At 37.8% G+C, this 20,000-nt stretch overlaps 1 long non-coding RNA gene across 5 annotated transcripts in view; it reads right to left on the bottom strand.

Moving 5' to 3' along the window:
• LOC137971142 (uncharacterized) overlaps positions 1-20,000 on the bottom strand; it is a 52,101-nt gene that overhangs the window by 11,845 nt on the left and 20,256 nt on the right. For 2 of the 5 annotated variants that reach the window (XR_011116931.1, XR_011116932.1), the window contains exons 3-4: positions 12,680-12,720; positions 11,579-11,618 (exon numbers count right to left, since the gene is read on the bottom strand). This is a non-coding gene — a long non-coding RNA (uncharacterized lncRNA). Of the gene's footprint in view, positions 1-336; positions 1,693-2,822; positions 3,576-11,578; positions 11,619-12,679; positions 12,721-15,623; positions 15,757-20,000 lie in introns of those variants that run through there. The other 3 variants (XR_011116934.1, XR_011116933.1, XR_011116935.1) reach the window with 3 other exon arrangements.

Raw genomic sequence — 20,000 nt, 5'->3', positions numbered from 1 at the left:
ACGCGTAACAGGGAGCAGGTAACAGGTAGCGACTAACAGGTATCGGGTGGAGGGTAACAGGTAACGAGTAACAGGTAGCAGATCACGGGTAACAGGTTATTAAGGGTAACAGATAACGGGTAACAGGTAACGGGTAACCGGTAACAGGTAACGGGTAACAAAAGGGGAACAGGTAGCAAGTAACGGGTAACAGGTAACGGGTAGCGTGTTACTGATGACAATCTCTGCCGGCATAATGGGTATCGGGTTTTGCGATTCCTTGTTTTACTGAAAGCACCCGTACGTCGAAAACTCGGAAGAAAAAGATTCTTCAGATAACAAGCACAGCGCTAGGATTAGGGAGACTTTATTAATCATTAAAATCTTCAAACCTTCAATACTAACATATTCCGTTGGGAAAAACAAGTTCTCACAAGGAGGGGGACATTGGGGATTGCCCAAGACCGCATTTCCGAGGCAAAAATTTGCAAATACCGAAATACCGCTTTCAAAAACAGTTAAATACCGAGCTAGAAATTAATGTTCTACATTTTCTTCCATATGTTGCTCTGCACGCGCGGATTACCTTTGTCAGTACAGAAAACGATTGCTAAAACGAATCCCGCATGTAAAGCGTGATCCAGCACAAAGGAGGATGGTTGTAGAGTTTTCAATTTGTTTCCCCCTGGAGCAACAGGAAGTCTGATAATTCCGTGACGTAATTTCTGCACCGAATACCCTGAACCAAAACATACGAGAACCGCTTTCCGTAGGGCTAGATCATACCGCAATTCGGAACTTTTCGGACTACAATTTCCGACATACCGCGCTAAAAATTAACGGATACCGCATTTCCGCAGACCATGTCCCCCTCCACGAGGAAACCTATCTCAGTACTCCCCAAAAAGAATGACTTTAAATCACAGGAAGTAACGTTCGTATCGATATTTTTAAGAACCTTTTGAAAGAAAGTGTTTTTATTGCAAAAAAGACTCATTTTCACTTTTATATTTCTCGGTTCCCGCCATTGTAAGCAATTGCGATTATTTAAGGGGCCCAAAAAATGCCCAAAAAGTGAAATGAAACATTCCAATAACCACTTAAAACTGTTGAACAACATAAAAGAAACAAAACAAAAGTAAAGAGAAGTATGGATGGACAAAATGTGGCACGATTGAAATGGGTAATCTTGACAAAAATCGGCCCAACCCAACGTTTTTCAAGTTTATGCCAAATCAGCTGGATAAAGGTCGTGTTTGCTCAGAATTATCTTGTTTGTGATGTAACGATCATTTGATCAGCAAAGGAATTTCACATTACATTACCATTCGAATTTTAAACTCGTTATGAAGTAAAGATTTTCTCGCCAAACACCCTAAAATAACGTGACATAGCCCCTTTAAGGCTGCCCTACTTTCCTGACCCAAATTGCATTAAGGCACCCACAATTATTCTCCGTGTTCAATTTTTTTTCCATACACATTCTAAGATTATTTCATGCAGTTCAAAGTTATCTTTGAATAGGAAGGAAAGTTCCCATAGGAAACGAGAACCACTCATATTCTCTCTTGCCTTGCCTTTCCTCTCGATCAACAGTTATATAAATAAGCTGTAATATGAGGGGTCCAAATCCGCGAAAAAGTGTTCTTATTCCTCTTATTCTTATTCTTTGTGCTTTTGCTTGAATTTGTTGTTCTAGTATTTATTTAGCATCTGTAAAAAGAATTGAATTATTATTATTATTAAGATAATAATAATAATTGTTATTATTATAATTATTTTTTTCTTTTTTTTTGTCCCCAATTAGCTTTTCCACGTTAAATACCCTTGACACTCAAGAAAAGTTGATAAGGATTATTAAGTTATGAAACAAATTTCTAAAAAATTGTAATTTTGCTGGGGAAAACGTTTTATAAGGCTTATGGACAAGTGAATAATACATGTATATCAGTGTAAAATCCATGACGACTATCTGGAACACCTTGATCAGGTTTTGGTCATTACTCTATTTAGGGTTCAGGGTTGGCATAGTCCTGAGAGCACTCGCCTCCCACAAATGTGGCCCAGGTGACTCGGCATCATATTTGGGTTGAGTTTGTTGGTTCTCTTCTCTGCACCGAGACGTTTTCTCCGGGTACTCCAGTTTTTCCCTTTCCTCAAAAACCAACATTTGACTTGATTTGATTTGCGTCAATGTGTTGATTTCAGTTGACAGTGTCCCCAATTGGTGCTCTAGCGCTAGAAGACCATATACTTATATTAAGTTCCTTTCCTTTTCGCTTCTAACTAAAAAAAAGGCAGACGTTTGGCAAGCTTAAGTTCCCTCTCTCGCTTAAAAATTGTATATTTCGAGGGACTGATGATTGACAGGAACTCAGCAAGGGGAACCTCTATTTTCCATACTAGGAGTCAACTATTTCCTGAGTAGATTCATTTTTACCACAATTCCTTGTAATCTAGCAATCTGATTGGCTTATTGTCCGTTGTCGTTAAGAGTCTAGACAACGCTGTACGCGTACGCTGTACGCGTCATGCTCGCGTCAGTTTGTCAGGCAATGTAATAGCCAATCAGGAGCGCCCATTTTGGGAAATAAACCAATCATATTGCGAGAACGTTATAGACAACGCTTTTTTTCTCTTTCTTCCTGGTCGGCTGCGCCTCGTGAGTCCACAACATTTTGACCACTGTGATGACGAATATCGTTGTCGATAAGAGTACAGACAACGCTGAACCACCGTTTCGATTTGTTAAATAGAACGCCTCCTTTGGGAAATTCAGTACGCCCACTGTTCTAAAAGCCAATCAAAACAGAGCTATCTCTGCGTTAGGGAAAATATGATATTTTTCGCTGGAAAAACCCGTTCCTAAAAATAAATTCTCTCGGGAAAGGAATGACTCAAGAAATTATTGGAGGTAGAGGTTCCGCTTGATGAGCTCCAGTGGTTGACACGGTTGATGGGTTGCCACAGAAGCTCCTCGTTGCCAAGATAAAAGGGTTTATTACATTTACGGAGTCAATAACTGCTGATGAATAATTTTTTTGGCTTTTCAGCCCAATAGTGTTAGTTTTAATCTGGCTCCATATCGCCATTCATTTCAATTATAATAATCTTATCCTTATATAATACTTGTGCTTACGTAATGTTCATTAATGGAATGATGGTTTTCCTAGCAAAACGAATTTGATACTGAAATTGAGGAATTTAAAAATAGCTTTAAGAAAGTTCTACATGACTGCAAGAAAAAGAAAACAAGACGGGTCTAGTTACAACGAAGCAACGCCAACCTTTCAGATTCGCCGTTGCGTGACATGTTTTAACAAGCTGACTTTCAACTTCGATTTAGATAACTGATTTGAACGGTACTAAATGACCTCAGGAGCCCATTACCTGGAGCCTCCATACGTATTATACCTTTGAGTCAACCCTGTCCCGTACCTTTTTTTTTTTTTTTTAGAACTGCTATACTTTTTCATCATTTGAAATAACTTCGTGTTTCCGAGTGTTCTGCACGTGATGTAATCAGTGGCCGGCCATAGGTCTCTTATGAATGGCTGTTGTGAAAACACCCGCAAAAACCTTCCCTGGAGGTGCTGCTAAAAATAAAAAAACGAGGTTTGACTCAGAGGGTTAATATAGAAGATGGAGACTCCGGGTAATTGGCTCCTGATGACCTTTTTGCTAGTTTGTGACGAGGATTTTAAAGTGATATTATGACAAAAAAATTAATTTTTTTTTTTTTTTGGATTTCAAAATTATGTTAACTAAATACTAAGTGAATGAAGGGGTAGTTTCTAAAGAAACTGTGGTGCTGCGTCGGTGGGGAAGTAGTATACAAAAATTTGGTTTATCAACGGAGTTGATAATGTAAATTGACCACCGTACAGAGATTCTAAAAGCTGACGTTTCAGAGCGAATCCGCGGATTCGCTCTGACGAAGGGCTAACGCTCGAAACGTCAGCTTTTAGAATCTCTGTACGGTGGTCAATTTACATTATCAACTCCGTTGATAAACCAAATTTTTGTAAATACTAAGTGACTCGAGCTTTAAGCCTTGATTTAAAAAAAGGCACCTGGAATTTTAAATGGTCTGCCATTACTGACTTTCAAATCTTGAGAGAGTTGGATCGAGGAGACAATGACGTCAAAGCTAAGACTCTGTCAATAGAATGCAATGCGTGTGTACGCGGCAGAATTAATATGCAGCGCGGGAGTTTCGGGTTTACAGATTTTTAAAGTCGTGTTTCGCATAAATAATAAACTGTGTTTAAACGCTGAAAGTTTAAGTCAGTGAGTAAATGACGTCACTTTTCCCTAGCTCCAACTCTCTGAGGTCCAGTCGGTCAGTTTGGAACGTGAGTAATGGCGGACCGTAAAATCCAAAACTTACACTCAAAGTTAACAGCCTTTGGATAAAGCCAGTCAAGCGTTGAGCAATAAGACTTTCAAAATTCTGACGAAAAAAAGGAAGTGATTTTTTGATCATAGTAGCACTTAAACGAAGACTATTTGGATTTGCCATGTTTGAAGCTTCTTTTAACACTTTTTCGCACGCTTTGTACCGCTTGCACGTTTTCCACGCATGTATCTAAACATTTGCAGAAGAAAACCATTCGAATATCCGATTTAATTGACATCTTAAAAAATATCTTAATAGATGTTGGTTTTCTTCTGCAAATTTTTAAATAGTGTTTAAATAGAGCTTCGCGGTTACGTAAATATTCTGCCGCTATTCATCGCGATTTCAAAGAATAATTGGTAACTATCGCAATGAAAATGTTTGAATCAGTCGAAGACGTCAAAAGCTATAGTTTCAATAAATTAAAAATTTAAAAAACTTTGAAAGCCACACACGCCATTTTTCTAGTTGTTCGGGTCAGATGATGAATCAAAAGGGGTGGTAAGAAATAACTGAAAAATGAAACAGTTTGCTAGGTGTGGTGAGCAATATCTCGAAACTGTGATCGGTGACCTACCATGAGTGAAAGACTGTGACGTTTCATCGCATTCTTTGAGTAAATTTCTAAAGAAAATTCAGACTACTTTTTTCATCTTCCACTAGCGTTCTCAGAAAATAACTCCAATTTGTTTTGTGTAAATATGTAATAAAGCACTATTGTCCGTCTTTGCTTTACACAGTTTGATCAAATCCGAAGTGAACATATTTCTGACATGTTTGCAATGATTGAGCTATCTTTGTAAATCCGTTTTTTCGCGTGTTGACATAATCAGTGCTCGTCAAATCCCCTTGAAAAAGTATTTTTTTACGAAAAGCCCCACATTTACGCTTAACAAAAAGTGTTGAAAGACATTGAAAAATAGCTATCCGCCGAAATATTCGCATTGGAGTAAGGCAATGCGAGAGAAAAGAAGCATTACGCGATTAACATCTACTTCGGATTTCTTCTCAGCAGGCCAGAAAAAATTGAGAGTACACTTTATCAATTTTATTAATATTTTTAAAAATACAACTATGTTGAGCGGTTGAAACCCGAACTCAACAAACAAGTGGATCATGTCAGTTTGCAGGGGCACCCAACGAATCTGTTCCTCAAATTATCTGTTCCCCAGAGGAATCTTGCTGGCTGGCAAAAATACAGGTGTTTCGATTAGCTGGCTGGGAAATTTTGTTATTGATAGAGGTTTTGCCTGGGAATTACTGACTTTTTCTAGCATTTCAACCCGAGCTGGCTGTAGAAACTCTGAAGACTGAGGACGACTGAAAAAAAAAAACCAAAAAAACAAAAAAGAGAACCCCTTCCCTCTCCCACAGAGTAGTCACAAACATACGACGGCTGGTCAGAGTGATTGCGCTTGCGGAAAAAACCTGTTTTGTCCCCGTTTTGTCGCTTTTGTTCGGTCATTTTGGATCGAGGGATTTGAAAGCGCGCGGAATTCCTGGCTGGGAAACCAACCAATTTTATCTAGCTGGCTGGGAAATTTTTTGTGTGTCTTGCTGGGAAAAAGGAACAGATAGTGTTTTCCCAAAAACACTGAAAAACACCTGAAAATGCCTTAATAACATTTATTTTCATAAACTGGGGTATAATAATACATTTTACAACAAATTGGTCGTTGGGTGCCCCTGCAGTTTCATCGAAACATGTCCCTAAACTCGAAAGTGTGGTTGTATTTTTAAAAATATTAGTAACACTTGTGCTATCAGACCATTTGGAAAAGTTATCACTTTTATGTTGTAATATCAATTATCTTTAAAACTACCGGCAAGTGGCTGAGAATTGACAAGTGTTTTAAAGACCGTGTTAATGCTATTCATGTTTTAACTCTTAAAGTTGGTCAAAGAAGATGCAAAAATTACGGCAAAATTTGTCTTTAGGTCAATGAAGTTGTAACTGGTGACTTTTTATGCCATTAAATTCTTCAAATTGGTCCCTTTTATTCCTATTCCTATGAGATACATTTTTAAAATCTATTTTCTTTCTACGTGAGAGACAAGAGTACAGTAAATTGTTGTTGTTCTTGGCTCGCTCAATATTAAAGAAGAGCAAACCCAAACCAAAATTGTAAACTTCTGCCTGCTATGGTCTTCTTTTATAAAGAAAGCGAATTTTTTTCCGTCAAAGATTTTTACAGTCCATTTGTTTTATTAGTTAGAAAGTCCGAAGATTGAAGTCGGATTAGATCTCAGTTGAGTCGAGAGGGAAACACCCGTTACCGTTTACAGTTTTTGTACTGACGGGTCTCTTAAGTAATCTTGTCATGATAATAAAAGTTAAAAAAAAAACCCTTGGTAAATACCGTACTTATTCAGCTATAAGCCGAGCGATTTTTACACAAATCCTCACTCAATTTGGGCAAATTTGAAGCCGTAGAAGGGGTCTCGGCTTATAGCCGAGTATTTTTGATAAGAAGAATTTTCTCAGCAAATTAAAACAGTAACAAATGAACGTGTATTCACTTACAAACCATCATCAAACCGAGCCTTGACCAAAACACTCCTCATTCCGTTCAATAATCCTTTCAGAACATATACAACGTTTTACTATGGCAGATAAATATTCAAGTCTCGTCTCATAAGAAAACAAAAGCGTTATTGCGTTTTTGACTACTCTACGGCAGTAACATCGTGTAAGAAAAGAAGAGGCGAAAACTTGGGAAACTAGTTTTTTAAACCCGTTTGGGCGACGGGCAGGGTTAGGGTTTAGGGTTAGGGAGGGTTGGAAGCTCTGCTTGAGTTTGATTTGATAGAAAGAGGTAGCATTGTCAATAATTTTGATGCAAGAGCCATCACAATTATCCTTAAACATTTAAAAAATTAAACTAAGATGCTTGAAAATATGAGAACTTTTATCCCGGAAAATGTGCTTATTTACACGTGTGTAGAAATACACTATGGCTGATGATGATGTTTGAAATATCAAAACATGTTCCTTAATTTAAAAGTAGACTGTGGAGCTTGACGGCTCCACAGCGCCACAGGTCCACAGTACCACAGATTCACTCAACGTAGAACAGCTATTCCGTATACTAATGTATAAGGCTCAGTGGACAAGTCTACCAGTAGTAAATTTTAAATTTCATGTCAACTATTTGGAACAACTTGACCAGGTTATGTTCATTATTTCGCTTTTAGTTTTGGCTTTTACAACAGTGGGCATGCTGAATATCCCAAGTGCGGCGTTCTATAAATAAATCTACCCGGAAAAGGCCAAGTATGGCCAAGTATGGGAAGGGAAATAGAGGGTCCGCTTAAAGAGATCCTGGTTGCCAACATAACTTTTCATTACTTTTAAAGAGTAAGTAACTGCTAATAAGGAATTTCTTTAACTTTTCAGCTCAACTGGTCTTTATCGCCATTCATTTCAATTATAATACTCTTTTTCAAAAAGAATAAAGAAACTGTGGTGATAAACATATTGTATAATGCATTTTAACTTGACGTTTCGTATGATACAACATACATCTTCAGAAGCGACGGTTAAACAAATTTTTGAAAAATTATACATATGACGGTGCAGAACTTTGAAAGAAACTCAGCAGTAACTAAATTAAGAACAATGCTGTTAACAAATAAATATAATATGATAATCTTGTTCTTATGTGATAGTTGTGCTTTGGTAATCAGTGTTAATTAATGCAATGATTATATCTTGACATAAAGTAAATAGTCATGACACAATCGATTCGACAATTCTCCTCGTTATACTTGAACTTAGGGAAGGGAAAGATAAAACAATTCTTCCCGCCTAAACTTGTAAAAATCGCTGCTTTTCAATCAATGATGTTTTTAAGTTTGTATTGCACATCTGCGACATCGGACAGTAAGCTTTTCATTAGTACTGAAAAATCATTAAGCGTAGGAGACAGAATCAACAAAAAGGCTTGGTTTAGATCTGATTCGTCTTTTCCAGCCACTTCCTCAGTTGCATGAAAATTCCACAGTCACAAAACGTTTTCTCGATTGGTTGGTGATTAAAGTCTTAAAGTATGGAATGCTCTTGATGAGAATATGAAAACGTTCTCGTATTAAAAGAAAAATTGTAGCATTTTTTTTTATTCTGAGAACTTATTTAGTTAAGAACTTAATTAAGTTCTTTGTTTGTTGTTTTTTCACTCTTTTGCGATATCAACTGTTTTGCAACCACTTAACAGTCAGGTTGCCTGTTGTCTGAAAATGTCTTGCTTTTGTGTTGTGCCCACCCATATTCAGTTTACTTAGACAGTGTATCGTATACTTGTACCTATTAACCATACGGCTATATTGCGGCAGAAATCAGGGGTTCTTTATTTATTCAGAGGTGTTTATTGTTACCTTGCTCTTTTATGTATGCCTCTGGGGTTAATAAATAAAGAACGAAGGGAAATTGCCATTAGAGGACTGTCTTTACTGAAGCTAAACGAATTAATTCTACCTATAGGCCAGTTGCTTGCATCCGATTAAATCTATGTCTCACATTCAAAACTAAGCAAAGACGATAAGATCTTAAGCCGATATAAAAACTCAACGAAGCGAGAAAAACTTGTTTGGTGTTCTAATATCGTGCTTTTATGTTGTCAGACTTCCAACTCTCAATCACAAAGTGAAAACAAGCCATCATCTAAAAATCTCTCTAGTGTGCAAAATATAAGTACATTGTATTAATATGTCCTCTCCTTTACTCACTGTGAAGTAATCAGCCTTTTACAGACAAATCGACCAAATATAATATCAAATTTATTCTAAGGCACACATCCACAATTTATCACGTGGTTTCATCTTTTCCTCTCTGAGCATCATTTTTAAATGTTACCGTAACTAAAAAGGAAATGAGACATTTTAAATTTCAGTCTCTTGTAAAGAGCCTTTTTAGAACTATATATTTTGTATTTCAGCAGCATCCAACTGAGTGTTTCTTTTTGGAACCACAACAGCCCTTCTCGGGGGATACAAATCACAGCCAAGTTATTCAAAGCCAGATTAAATTAATCCTAAATCACTGGAAAATTCAATTTGAAGTTTATTCACTAAAGGCCTTGGTCCTCTACCATTATGAAATAATCCTTTCCTCAATATCAAAGGCCAGTTAAATAATTGGAGCGACTGGGTTGCTTGCGAAAACAACAGATCTCCTCGAATTACCAGTAAGTTATAAAACGTGTCTATGTTCCAGTTCCACACAAGAGTATTCTAATCGAGAAAAAGCCCCCCCGCCCCGTGAAATGGAATTAGTTCTTCTTTGTATTCCAGTTTCACATCTCTCGACGATTTCTGAGGAAGTTTCCTTCATGGCCATTGCTTGTATCTCTAATATACAGGACTTGTGCGACATTAACTCTTCCTCTCTATGTCTATGCTCGCACTGTCACTATTCCCGGATACCCATGGTAAATCTTGCTGTTGTGATTTGTGAAAATACATTAGGAAGTAAGCCAAAAACTCCCAGAGAGGTCTTGTATCAAGGTTCATCTAGCTTTTAAAATTGTCATTCATGATTCAAATCCTTCTCTATTGGCCATGCAAGAAAGGAAAAGCTGTTATCAACCTTATTTTGACACTGAAAGCGTCTTCTTCTAAGACTTCATACACGACCTTAATGCTGTGTAATTCCTCAATTTCATATCCGCTGCTTTCATCTCTTCCATTTTTAAAGGTGCAGAACACACCAATGCATCCATTAAAGCTATGGATAGCTTCCATTCGCCCTCGTCTGTTAATACACTTCATTCCACATCTTATAGTTTCTTCTACCAAGGTAAGGACCTCATTAAATTCAATAGGCTGGAAGCAAGATTGCGATCCTTGCTTTCGCAAGAAATTCGACAGGGTATACCTACTGGCAGTATTAACGTGAGCGCTTTCTTCAACAAGTGACGAGACATCTTGCGCTGTCCCTTGAATCATGTGCCGAGATCGCATTTGGTGTTTTTGAAAGTCATCCAAGTTAACAAAACGTACATCTTTCCTAAAAATCGACTCCATCCGAAGCTTGTTGCCTATGGACTACTGTATGAGATTATTTCGTTTATTTCGTTGTTGAGTCTCGAGGGAATGAAAACTTTTGTTTTGCCTTACCGAAACTCGTTCCCAAAGATTGCAACTCGAGGCTTGTTTATGGCCAATATGGCGGCCACGCGAATAAGGCCCATGCTGACAATGATTAGGCACCAGACCACACACGACACTATGCACAAAGAATAGCTAATTACGCAAAAACGATCCTGCGCAGTACAGGGGGTTACTTTTGTTTTTATACAGTTTTCAGTTTGTTCAATTGCATTCTTCTCTGGTGCAGATCAAAATGAGTTTATTTGCGTCCCATGAAAATATGGAAGCAGTCTACTTCATTACGCCGATTTTTGAAGACTAAAGACTGATATGTTAATGCAACTCCCAAAAGAACTATTTTTCCTTTATTTTTAATTCGAAAATGAAGATTACGAGAGAAATGAAGCTATCCACAGATCAGCAGTTGCCATTATGTTGTGATCTATGAGTTTACCCGAGTGATGTCATTCTCTGTCATCCCGTTTACGAAGTCTTTGTCGCAAAATCTGATTATTTGATTTCTTTTCGTCGTCTTAAATCTAGGTGTCACCATTTTGAACTCCTTTTCTATATAATAGTCCTTTACTTCGGATCCATCAAGAACGAGAGATCTTTAGCGAATCTAGGAACGATAATATAGCGGAATTATTTTGGTTTATCATGCAGCCTGATAACAATATGCCATACCTTCAAAACGGACCAAAACTCAAAATGCAATTACGTGAAAATTCGCGAAACACTTGCAGTTGGCGACTGCAAGGACAAAATGAAAAACAAAATTTAAGTCGACTAAGCTGTGGCATAATAATATTGCAACTCATACTTGATTCATGTGATCGAGCTAAAAAACTTTTGTTACCATTGCATGTTTAATTGGAATTCATTTCGAGTTACGATATTAATGATAACAACAAAATTGTCTGAGCAATTTACATGTATAAGGCGAAATTATAATTTTAAAAATTACAAAAAGTTTTAAAAACTTTGTAAGGGTACACACTGAATACTTACAAGTTGTTCCGTTCAAAACGGGAGACCGGAAATGAAATGTGACTTAAAACCGCAAAAAGCTGAACAAAGTTTTGCTACATGTGACTAAGCTCCGTGACCTACCCTGAGGTTTGTATCCAAGAAAGATTCCTTTCTTTGCATCCTTTAAACAAAATTTCCAAAAAAATAAATTAGCTGGTAGAATGTTTTTCATCGTCCAACTGCGTTTTCATAAATAAAATAGCTAAATAGATGGATGGATGCCCGGGATGGATGGATGGATGGATAACTGGTTTATTGATAAAGTGCATGGCAGCCCGAAGGGTAAATCGTTTATTTATATGATTTCAAACTTATCAAAGTACCAAAATCAATCAAATCGTCCTAGAATACGAAATGCACAATTGAAAAATTGATAAGCATGAATACAGTCTTAAAACCTATAAAAACGCTTTCAATGCTCAATCTTTTAATGAAAGAGTCTGTCTTACGTGAGGGTATACTAAATATTTTTAACGATTTAATTAAGACGCTGGATATAAGGTTGAATTAAAAAAAATAGTTTCAATCCATCGCCATTCTCTCTAGTCTTACGTACTCACACAAAAATACCGTAAGTTCACGAATCTTGGTAAAGAATATGAGCGTTACTGTTGGGTTTGTAATAATGAATAAAGTCTCGAGTGGGTTCGTGAAAATTCGCAATACATCTTAGACAAATAAGGGCCTGAAAGGCCCTTTTCATTCAGTGACGTACTGAGAAATACCCTCGTCTACACCCACAACTTCTGGACACACCTAATATAGAGGTCCTTACCAATAAAAAAAACTGATGACAACATTACTGTGTGGGGCAAAACGCACTAACGCAGGTGTTCTTGTCTGGAACATCACAAAAATCGAAGGCTATTTGCATGATCGCTTGTTAAAACTTGAAATTTTTCTAAAAGCACACTCGAATTACTTCTTTAACACATGACCTGTGTCAAAGAAAGCAAGCTATCAGTAAAAAAACACGAAGGACTTGTCTTAAAAGCAAAATTTATCAGCCCTGCTGTGCCCTAGGACCATGGCTTGGACCCGGCCCTCCAGGAGTATACAGCAAACTGAACAGCAAGAATTCACATAATAATAATAATAATAATAATAATAATAATAATAATAATAATAATAATAATAATAATGATAATAATAATAATAATAATAACAATAATAATTACCCACCTGCAAACTGACTGACTATTCCATCAGAGAGAAACATCACACTGAAAGAAATAGAAAACAAAAGTAAGTACAAAGATTTTGAAGATACAGAGTATGTGGCAGATGAAAACCGAAGGCAGGGATGGTAGAAAACATCAACAAAGTATCAGAGAGAGCAAAAGCTAGTGAAAGAGACCCAAAAGATCAGCATGCTGGGATCTGCACGAATCCTTCGGAAGGTGCTCAGTGCAAATTGTAAGCAGGAAGCTTTTAAGCACACATCATGGATTTCGGCCGCCTTGTACGCTGCTCTGCATGCAGTCCTTTCCAGATGTATGTATGTATGATGTATATATATTATCATGTCTGTCGTTAAAAAATAACCATCGCCATTGGACTATTCCCAGGAATAAAAAATAAATGTAAGACAAAAGCTGCACCTCAGGATTAAATATTTAGATTCAAGGACTACAAAAAAGGTGGATACGATACTTCGTTGTTCAATTATTGCAGCAAAATCATCAGGCGTATGAGACAGAACTAAAAAAAGGGTTTCATGCAAATATGATTCGTCTTCTCCAGACACTTCCTCAGTTGCATGAAAATTCCACAGTCCCAAAACAGTTCATCGATTTGTTGGTGATGTGATGGATTGGTTGATCAGATGATAGTTGGCCTTAGAAAAATCGTTTCTGGAGTTAATCGTATTTCACTACATATCAGACACATGGCCAGGCTATTCTTCCTTACCCCTCCCTTCACATATCCATCTTCATCGCTAACAAGGTCATGTGGTTGGAAATGCTGCGATGAGTTTCTCGTTTTCAAGTTTAAAAATTTTTTTAACACTGTAACATGATGCTTGTGATTCATGCTTGTGCTTGTCATTCATGCAAAGAACAAAATAAGCTGTAGTTTTGCTTTATGGTTATTACTGTAAGAATCTAGAAAAATTACATGTCCATTACAGCCACTTGTCATAGAAATAACAACCAATTTAAGAACCCAGATAGCCTAAAACTCTTGTAAATACTAAGAACCTATTTAGCCTAACTTGGAAAAATCTAGGTTATTATATGCGGGTGTTTACTGTACTCGTCTTTTCAAATAAGCTGCTCCTCGAAGTAGTGGCGACAAAAATGTCCGTTTTGGAGTTCGTGTAGCAGTGGAGCGTGTGGGGTTGAAGTGAAAGAGAATTGTGACTTGAAGGCAAAGAACACCAAAGCTCTAGCTTGCCACGTTGGTTATGGCTCGTTTTCGCAATAAGTCCATGTCAGCTTTGGCATACATAATTTCAAGCGTTTTATTTCACATTGGTGTATCACATCAAGACATTAATCGACTAAAGAGATTTTGTGTATTATATCACCAGGTGTGATCTTGGGTCTTCAGCGTAGCTTATACAAAACTTCGACGCGAAAGTTCAAACTTATGAGAAAGCCCTGGAAAGCAAAGCGAGAGAAACACTAGCACTTCTTGACGAAATAACGCTTGAAGAGGAGAAAGTAAAAACAAGCCTTGACATGATTACAGTCGAGGTGTTGGATCATATTTCGATCAGTGATCACAGAAGATTTAATACGCCCCTTCTTCAAGTACGTTGTCATTTCTTCATAATTTAAAAAAAGACAGATGTCTATTGGTTGACTTTGTATGAAAATAGTACCAAAGAGTATTCTTTTCTGAGTTTTTAGATATACGGTATCTGCTGTCTAGATCATACTGAAATCTTCTCGGAGAGAAGCAGAGGCAGCAAATAGATGAAACATTAAAGTTTTGCCGTAACCTGTTGATCATACAGATAGGATATCTCTACCCTGAAGCAAAGCTTCAACCGCCTGACGTTGTTCCGGTCTTAAATTTAAAGTGAACTTCACATGAAAATCACCACCGTCGTCTGCCATTTTTGTTTTTCTCTGTCAAACCACGCGCTCGATGATACATTACGTCATCACCCCATCAAATTCAGCCAATCAGCATTTTGCTTCCAAATTTTGGACGCAGAAATGAAACTTTAAGAGAGACCCCTGCAAGCTCTCTTACCCCCGCTCCTTCCTTCCATCCGCCACTCCGAGAGCTTACCTCCCAGGCTATAAATGAATGAAACCAAGAGAATTATTTTTTTCTATATTGACTTGTGGGCACTCGGAAAAATTTCGAACCTACGACCTTCCGATTACTAGTTCGGATGCTCTCGGAAAAATCCGAGAGCTCCTTTGCAGGAGTCGAACCTATGTGTACAGCATGTTGATGTTGGTGACGCTGATACTTTTGCTTATTAAGCGTAAACTTTAGGTGGTGACTATATGTTAAAGGAGAGCGTTTTTGTCAACTAAGTTGTTTACAGCAAGATGTTGATTGGAAATTTCCTGGGCTACGGTATGATCCTCTCGCTGCTTATATGTGAATTAATGGTCACTTAGTGGCTGGGCTTCCTTTGTTTTCAACGCAGTTCAGCACGTCTGCTGAACGTTTTCGCGAGCTTCGAGCCACGTGATAGTTTCCCACGTGATCTATCAAAGCACCTTTGTTTCATAGCTGCCATGTATGGTTTTTCCTGACTCATCTCTGCATCGCATTCAGTTTCTGGCCAAACATGCTTAGACCCTTGTCTTTTTCAGTCAAATATGACTGTCCACTGAGTCTTGTCAAATGAAATGGATCATCCGATCTTAGGTTGATGGGAAAAGTTAAAAGGAAAGGTGATAATTATTAACTACAATCGATGATAGCTCGTAAAGTGCCAATGAAGGAAAAACGATCGTAGTCTCAGGCATTCAAAACCGTGATTCTGAACATTATCGAAAGGCCAACAGCGCCTATGGGAAGTTCTGTTGGTTGTAGTCAACACGGATCATTTGGCGAGTAGTAGTAGTTTTGATAAGTTCGCTTAAATTGCTTTAAAATCTTAAGGCGGTAACACTTTCCACTACATTTATACTTGCCTCAAAGTTAGTGTACATACCTTACTGTAGCATTCATTTTGTTTCGTACAAACTCCATACCTACACCAGCGAATTAATGGCAGCATTTTTTCCGCAATGTTTTGTTAAAGGTAACTCAGTTCAAGCAAGATCAAACTGAATTTCTTCGTATTGTTCAAGGACGGAAAAAATCCCACCGTGACGGGACATGTCCTGACGCGTCGCTTTGGTTGAAAAATCAGATGACTGAAACGATTTTATATGGACTTTTAAAGTCTGTTTTGCTTAAGACATGTAAACAATCTCTTATTGCACTAATTTGAACTTAACGCTGTGAAGTTAGTTAAGGAGATGTGGAGTCTTGAATATTGGGTATTGCCTGGCCCCTACAGGGGCACCCAACTTGAATTTTCAGAAAATATCTGTTCGGAAGACTATTTGAAATCTAGAATTTTCGGAACATTTGTTGTAAAATTTCTTGCTTGAATGCCTCTCTTAGGATTTTCGAACATCTGAAAAATGGTATAATTGCCAATCTTTAACGGATTTTTACCCTAAAAGGGTCACCAAGAATTTTCGGCAGCCTTTTTTCTGGCTGAAATTTTCAAAAACGTAAGTTTTGATCCCTATAGTTTTCGGATCACAAGACTTTCAGCTAGAAAATCCGAACAAATTTAGGGGGTCATAATATGCCTATATCTACCGTTTAAATACTAAAATACGTTTAACAATGCTATGTTTAAGTGGTTTTGAACTATATTCTCGTTGGGTGCCCCCCAAAAATGACAATTGTCAAATGTACTTGTGCAGGAAGCCAAGGAGCGATTTTTTGCTTCCATTTATCAACGTGGAGGTGATGAAATAAGTGAAAACCACCTCTAAGACAGTGCTTTGGGGATTCTGATATGGAAATGTTCATTTTTATTCTTTATAAGCGAATGTTTCGTTTTAATGCATTTCATAACTTTAGGTCACTCGCTTTGACTTGAGCCGTCTTGATACATGAAGAGACGTTAAGTTAGAGATATTGGTTTCCGTTGCATTAGGGAGTTAACACTAGTGTTACATCTATTCTATTTTCCAGTGTTCCCCTAGGAATTCAAAACACCTGAAAAGCTGTTGTCGCCTTCGAGAGTTCAGAGAGTTGACACTAAAGTAGTGACAACACAAGCGTTGCACTGTATTTCTGTCAAGTGTTAACGCAACCATTATTCGGTCAAGGTTCGTTTGTGTTCAGTTTCAAAGGCAGGCTCTTTGGATGTTTTTATCGTTTTTTTTTTCTTTGGAGCTGGGACTAAGTTCTTATGATTGTTAAACAGTACTTTGTCACCGTAGACCGCGAGTAAGAATACAATTGTGGCAAGGTGTTTTAATATTTTTATTTCCTCCGTGGCATACTTGGCTATTTCAAAAGGAATGATGGACGTATCCCACGTCGGAAAGGTAGTATGTGAAGTTCATGGTGTTTGTCTAACTATACACAAGCAGCCGAGAACGAAAACACAGCTCTCGAAAACACAACTGCAGAACCGTTAGCTTTGGCGTCACGGAGTACTCTGTTTCGTGACGCTTGTATACGGTAATATCTCAACCGGAACGTTTCCGCCTTCCGAAACCGGCTTGGAAATTGGCCCTTTTTGAATATTTCAATCAGAACATGAACTGATGGCTCTGTTAATCACAGAATAATACCCCATGGAGGCCCACTGCACCTATGAGGTGTAGAAGTTCAGTTAAGAAGAATCTCACGCAGTTCCTCGGAAATGGTTATGCCGGAAGGAGTAGCTGAATGTTGTCCAATACTGAACACCGTTGCCAAGCTAAGAGAGTACCAACTCTTGTAGTTGAGGATTCGATCAGTAGAAAAATTAAGCAATAAATACAAAATATCAGGCTCGAGCGTGAGAGGAATGGCTTTTTTTTATGCTGGCGTGCAGATACTTGAGTTGCTTAGCTAACTGCGATGATCTGTCTAACTTTCATCTCATACCGTCCATTCCGCGGTTCTAAAGGCTCGAGTAGAGGGCTTCAACATTTGCTTCAACAACCGTTCGATTTTGTTGAACGATGTTGACCGCTGGGGTGGCACAGCGGTTTCAACACATCATCAACATTCGATTCAACAAAGCTTCACAAGAAGCCTAGTATTCAATCCCAGGCTCCAGGGTACGTGGGTGGGTCATTGAGAGACCAATTGACAGAGGGTGGCAAACAGCTTCAACTTTATTCCACTTTCCCCATAAGGAAGAAATGTTGAATGGTTATTGAAGCGAAGTTTAAATGCTTTTGAACTCATTCAACATGGATTCGACATGGCTGAAAGGGGGTGGCAAACAGTTTCGACATCGCTGTTCAACGACACTGAACAGATGTTGAAGCAAATCTTAAAGCCGTTTGCCCTGGCCTTAAAATCTAATACAGGAAATGCATGGTTGATTCTAGTGCCAAATTTGTCGTTGGATGGAGGCCAATTATTTTAAAATAACTGGAATAAAGTACTATGAAATATTAAATGCAGATGTTACTACTAATAACAGTTTGTTATTAAGTAAGAGTCTTTATTTATTTCATCATTTATTAATGTTAGCTAATGTTTATCAGTATTAATCCATTCTATAATTTAAAACTGTTAATTGTAAAACTCGACACATTCATCATGTACAAAAGGGAGTAACTTGGACACTTCAGGACCCAGGCCAAAAAAAAAATAATGTTATATCATCTTCAGCCACTTTGTCCAGGTTTTTCTTGCCTGAGAATTGGTTGCTCAAAGTGCAGGGTACGAACCCTATTTTGTGATTGGTCCCCCCGATAGCTTTCTTTCGAGTTTACTTCTCAACCACAGCATTTGCATTCTATGGCTTTTAAAATTTGCGATCACTTACTCCTCTCCATGCTCTCCAATTGCCGTTTGAAATGCTTTCTTTTTTACCCCTCTGTCCCTTCTGGTTCTATGCCGTTCTATATATTCCATGGTTGAAGCTTCTTTTAACACTTTTTCGCTTGCTTTGTACCGCTTGCACGTTTTCCACGCATGTATCTAAACATTTGCATTCGAATATCCGATTTACTTGACATCTTAAAAGATGCCTTACACTGCGACGCGCCTTACCGTGGCCACCCAACAAACATTTTTTTCAAGTTAGCCAATCAGTGTGAGCGGATTTGATTGACAGACAAGCCTCCATTTGGTTCTTGCGCGTTGAAACTTTCTATGGAGGTGTGTCTGTCAATCAAATCCGCGTATCTTGATCAGTAGCTAACTTGTAAAAATGTTTGTTGGGTGGCCACGGTATAACGCGTCGCACTGTAATAGATGTTGGTTTTCTTCTGCAAATTTTTAAATAGAGCTTTGCGGTTACGTTAATATTCTGCCGCTATTCACCTCGATTTCAAAGAATAATTGGCAACTATCGCAATGAAAATGTTTGAATCATTTACAAGTCGAAGACGTCAAAAGCTATAGTTTCAAAAATTTAAAAATTTAAAAAACTGTGTAAGCCACAAACGCAATTTTTAAGTTGCTCGGGTCAGCTGACGAATCAAAACGGGTGGTGAGAAATAAAAATTTGAAGCGGTTTGCTAGGTGTGGTGAGCAATATCTCGAAACTGTGATCGGTGACCTACCATGAGTGAAAGACTGTGACGTTTCATCGCATTCTTTGAGTAGATTTCAAAAGAAAATTTAGACTACGTTTTTCATCTTCCACTTCTGTTCTCAGAAAATAACTCCAATTTCTTTTTGTAAATATGTAATAAAAGCACTATTCTCCGTCTTTGCTTGATCAAATCCGAAGTGAAGAGCACTGACATATTAGCAATGATTGAGCTATCTTTGTAAATCCGTTTTATCGTGTGTTAACATAATCAGTGCTCGACAAATCGCCTTGAAAAAGTATTTTTTTTACGAAAAGCCGCACATTTACGCTTAAAAAAAGTGTTGAAAGACATTGAAAAATAGCTATCCGCCGAAATATTCGCATTGGAGTAAGGCAATATGAGAGTAAAGAAGCATTACGCGATTAACATCTACTTCGGATTTCTCACGCAGTTCTCAGCAGGTCAGAAAAAATTGTGAGTACACTTTATCAGTTTTATTAATATTTTTAAAACTACAACCATATTGAGCGGTTGAAACCCGAACTCAACAAACAAGTGGATCATGTCAGTTTCATCGAAACATTTCCCTAATCTCGGAAGTGTGGTTGTATTTTTAAAAATATTAGTAACACTTGTGCTATCAGACCATTTGGAAAAGTTATCACTTTAATTTCATGTTGTAATGTTGTAAAACTACCGGCAAGTGGGTAAGAATTGACAAGTGTTTGAAAGACCGTGCTACAAAAAGCGGCCATTCGTGTTGTAACTCTCAAAGTTGGTCAAAGAAGATGCAAAAATTACGGCAAAATAAGTCTTTA

The sequence above is a fragment of the Montipora foliosa genome, chromosome 9 (genome assembly GCF_036669935.1).
Source record: "Montipora foliosa isolate CH-2021 chromosome 9, ASM3666993v2, whole genome shotgun sequence".
In the NCBI taxonomy this organism is placed as follows: Eukaryota; Metazoa; Cnidaria; class Anthozoa; order Scleractinia; family Acroporidae; genus Montipora; species Montipora foliosa.
Note: the sequence above shows the minus strand (reverse complement) of the source record. Positions and strands in the feature narration are given on the sequence as shown.